This window comes from Sinocyclocheilus grahami, unplaced genomic scaffold, assembly GCF_001515645.1.
Source record: "Sinocyclocheilus grahami isolate Dianchi unplaced genomic scaffold, SAMN03320097.WGS_v1.1 scaffold700.1, whole genome shotgun sequence".
Lineage (NCBI taxonomy): Eukaryota > Metazoa > Chordata > Actinopteri > Cypriniformes > Cyprinidae > Sinocyclocheilus > Sinocyclocheilus grahami.
The window spans coordinates 563,551-568,691 of record NW_015505879.1 but is presented as its reverse complement, the minus strand read 5'-3'; positions in this window follow the sequence as shown (position 1 = coordinate 568,691).

The window sequence follows — 5,141 nt, the reverse complement described above, 5'->3', positions numbered from 1 at the left end:
GCGTTTCTTCCACAACAGCCCTGCACTTTACATGCACTCTTTTCAGATTAAATAAAACAGAGAAAGTCAGAAGAAAGTGAATAGGAAGGAAAGAGGTGCGGTAGTAAAGAGGAACAGACAGATGAGTGAAAGATGAGGTCGCAATCCCGAAAAAATGAGTATAGCACATCAGTCTTAGAGAGGAGAAAAACACAGCCGATTTAATTCACATGACATCATTGAGGTAAAGAAAAAGACATGAAGCCGTCTGCTGAAAATGTATGATTGGCTGTGCTAGAAAGATGTGATAGTTGTGATGGGGAGGTCTTGGATGACAGTAGTTAATTGCTGTTTGGCCTCTTGCTAACATGTTTGAAGTGCCAGTCATCATATCTTACATCATAGAACAGGATCGATTCTCCATCGTTCTCTGCGTCTCATGTGACTGCTTATTCATTTACTAGCAGAATGATTGAATGGGATTAATAAATCACAGATTAAATAAATCCTGGTTTAAATTATCAATGTTGATTTCTCCGCTGAAAACATCTTGTGGTCTGGGGTGTGAGCTATGTTTTGGAAACTGACCCTGTGAGTTTGTGTCTTCTTTTAGCCTTGCCAAGAAATGCAGATGATTTCATCTCCTAATAATAATTTTAAAAAAAAAAGAATAAACCTTTGGGATATGTGTATAGTTCTGGCCAAAAATACGGTCTTTTTTTCTGCAATGTAATGCAAAACTTTCTTTTGGTATCCACATGAGTTTTTCTTTCAAAATTACACATGCATATGCATTTAAATAAAATTATATTGTAAAATATTATTACAATTTAAAATAAGTTTTCAATTTGAATGCATTTTAAATGTAATTTATTCCTGTGACGGCAAAGTTTAATGGTCCTTCAGAAATCATTCAATGCATCCTGGCCGAATAAAAGTATTAATTTCTTTAAAATAAATAAATAAAATGTGTGACCATAATTTTATTTATCATAAGTTTATTTAAAAAATATTTGTATTACTATATTTGCATGTTATTTTTATTTATATTATATTTTCCCCCAGTAGTGTATTTAGTAACTGCTCTGATGGATTCAAGATGTTAATTCAGTGAATTCATTTAAGACCAACTATTTCAGTCCACAAAAAAAATCCTAACCTGTGGTGATTTTAAATGATTCATTCATTAGAAGAACCGACTCAAAACAGTCATTTGTTTGGGAATTGGACTAGACTGTTTGTCTGCATGCCAAAATTTGGAGACACTTATTTTCTTATTTGACTCTTTTACACAGAATATTCTAATTCTAAATGGATGTATGGGAATAAATTAGTGACCAAAAACTGCATGAGGCATCATAATTATTAAATATTTTATGTGTTCGGTCTACAAATAAAACTTGTAAATTTAAACATATGCCTTAGATCAACAGATTTTGAGAAACCAATTCAGTCAAGTGTGTCTAAGCTTTTGACTGGCTGTGTGTGTGTGGTTACCAAATTGTTATTTTTTAAAAACAATCTTGCATTATAGAATGTTGCACACATACTGCATGATTTGCAGCTAAAGTGCTGATATATTTAGCCCCAACTGTATGTATATGTCTACCTATGAACCAGTAGCCATTAATGATGTCATTTCCATTCTCCGGCTGAAATGGTAAACATGTCCGTCAGGAATGTCAGAGGTGTGTGCTGCTGTGAGAGGAGAAACAGTGATTGTTCCCTTATACACACACAGACACCGTAACAGTGGAGTGCCATTCACCCAAGTTAAATTCGGCACGGTGTGACATCATTCAGGAGAAATCTGCGCACATCACTCTCAATCCATCATCTCTGAACACAGTGTGGGAGAGAAATACTGCACAGTGGCAAAGACACAAACTCCTAATGAGCTCATAAACGTCTTTACAGTCTGCTCTAATCCAAGTCTCGGAGCTGCGTCTTAAAGCACGTCCATTAACTTAATTACAGTAAACAAAGCCATCGTGTTTGCATTTTAAAACCCACAGTATCGAGACGTTCCACTGTTAAATAGTAGCTGCATTTGGCGGAGGATTTTATGTGAAATAAAATCGGGATCAACATTCAGCTTGAACCTGAATGTTTAATGAATAACTGAGCTCCAAGTTGTGCAAAAGTGTAGGCATGCACTTGCTGCCCGTTTTGATTTTCATTAGCTGTGGTGTAGCAGTAGAAAGAGACAGTAGACACCGCTCCTGTCATTCTCCATCAGTCCTTCCAGTCATCTTCATCTGCCTGCCTGCACGGAGTTAATATGCATCAACAAACACACATGCACGCACACACACCTATTCATCTTATTTACCACCAAGTAAGGCCTCACGGAGATGTAATTTGTTCCAGTAAAACTGAGATAACTTGACCACTGGTGCATACAAAATGTGTTCAATAACAAATCTTTTGCTTCTAGACTATATAGACACAATTTAGTTACATTTGTAGGACTTCAAGGAACTAATGGTTTGTAGTCTAAAATACATGTAAAATGTTGGAAATACCATGTTTGAGATGAAATCAAGACTGGACATGAGTTAAATGTGTTTCAAGACTTGTACCGAGCTGCCTTAATTGACAGTTTTTTTTTAAGGGATCGTGTGTCTAGAAATGACAACTGTTCCAAAAAGCTGAAAATCTTAAGTAGCATTGCATGTAACTACCCCTTACGAAAATTAACCATGGTTTTATTATAGTAAAAGTGTAGTAACCATGTTTTGTTGGCATATTGATTACCATTTATGTAACCACAGCTTTACTACAAATACCATGGTTAAACTATGATTAGTGAAGCAAAACCATGGTTAATTTGTGGTTACCATAGTTTAACTATACACTGTAAAAAATGATCGTGGTTAACAGTAAGTTTCCATACTATATTTGGTGAATAAATGTAATTACATTTAATGTGATTCTACAGTAAAATACTGTTAAAAATAAAATTTTTGGAAGTGAAAAAGAAAAAGTCATTGTATAATTTACAGTGAAAAAGCGTAAATTGACACTCCCAGAATTCCCTGCATGACACTTCATATTTAATGTTTTTTTGTTGAAATAACATGTTTCTTTTTAGTTTTTTCTTATCAGTTGTGTACACTAGGGTTTAATCTGACATCTAATGTTGTTAAATTAATGTTTATTGCATTATTTCAGTATCATGCGTGTCACCATGATAGGGTTTAGTGTTTGTGTGAATGTATTGCCCTCCTCAGCTCGCAGATAAGCTGTTTGTGATGAGCTATTTTTTGGTGGTTATCAGTGCATTACAATGGTTCAAAACAGATTGTAGTACTTAAATATGTTGGTTTATTAACATTACAACAGTTAATGAAATGCATTATTCTATTGTGAATTTAGATTAAGTCTGTAAAACCTAAAATGTTGCTACCATATTTTTTACGGTGAAGTTCTGGCAACCACAGCTGCCGGTATTTTACTGTAAATGTCAGATTTTTTTTTTTTACAGTGTAGTAACCATGGGTTTTTGGTCTTATTTGTTAGAAAACCATGGTTAATTTTTGTAAGGGACATTACAGTTCAGAAATTTGGGGGTTGGTCTTTGAAGAACTATCTTATGCTTACCAAATCTACATTTATTTGATCAAAATATAGTAAAAACCTGTGAAATATTTTACTTAATAAACTAATATTTTTACCATTTAAAATAAGTGATTTCTAAGTTATTACTGTGATAGCAAAGCTGAATTTTCAGTAGCCATTAGCTACTCCAGTCTTCAGTGTCACATGATCCTTCAGACCTCATTCTAATATGCTGATTTGCTGCTCAGAAAAATAATATTATTATCATTATGTTGATAACAGTTGTCTGTTTTAAAAAAATAAGTCTTTCACCCAATATTTGGTTACATGTAGGCTATTGTTTTGCTTATAGTGTTAGCTTAGCCACATGCTAACATCAAACTCTATTAGAATCGACTGTTTTGATTGCTGGTTTCTAGCACAAGATAACCAACAAAACTCCCTTGTTCAACTAACTTCACTGTGGGAAAAAATTAGATTAGCTTTAATAACTACATTCAATTCACCTGTGCGACCAGCCCCAACTCACCAGGCTAGACTAGAATTCAAATGCATGCTGGTGTAAAATAGTTTATTAGCAGAGCAACTATAAGACAGAATTGATAATAAAACAAGACGATAATCAGATTTGGCCGAGTAATTTAATGCTGGTTTGATATCACTGGCTTGATCTGGACAGAACAGCCTGTACACAGCATATTTTCTTTCTCACAGTCCTCTTCCTTCCTATATCTCTCTCTCCGTCCCTCTTTCCTTTTATACTGACTAGTATCTATCTCTTTCTCTCGTTCTCTCCTCCTGAGCAGACGGGATCAATAGGTCTCGTAAGAGCTGCTGGCTTATCACGGCTGCAGTCATGGGTGTCAGGGAGGAAAGCCATAGCCTTGAACACCGAGCATGGACAACCTCTCATCTCACTGAGATACAGAGGTGTGAAGAAGTGCAGTTCCAAGAATCGTGCGTCTAGAGTAGCTTTATCTGTCTCGAGCCCTTTGTGTCATTTCTGGTCTTCTGCTCGTAAATGAATTGACCAAACTAAACAGGCCAAGCTGTGTAGTCGGTTCCTTTCAGCCTCTTACAAAGAAATACAATTTGAATAGAAATGTTTTAGGAGGTGTTATTATAAAAATGTTCTCAAAATTTTAAATGGTATTGAAGATGCTGTACTGCAGTGCATATTTGTTACATGCACATACACAAATTTTACCATGGTATTCTTTGAAGTTTTTTGGACCACCATGTAAATACCATAGAATATTAAAATGGTATTTGTTCAGCATCATAGTATATATATCAAACCAGGTCAAATCATGGAAATGAATTAAGTCGGCATTTACTTAAAATGTATAACGTATACCAGATTTATCCAATAATTTAGTCCGCTTAAACTTAATCTCTCCAAAATCAACTGCATACTTGTATTCATTTTGCATTCATCAAAATCCAGTCAACAACCAATGGATAGAACCAAGTCCCTGCTCTACAAATTTTTTTTTTTAATAATCCATTACACTCAAATGTACGTTACAATATGGAAGATCTCTTCATGAACTGGAATATATATATATATATATATATATATTTTTTTTTTTTTTTTTTTT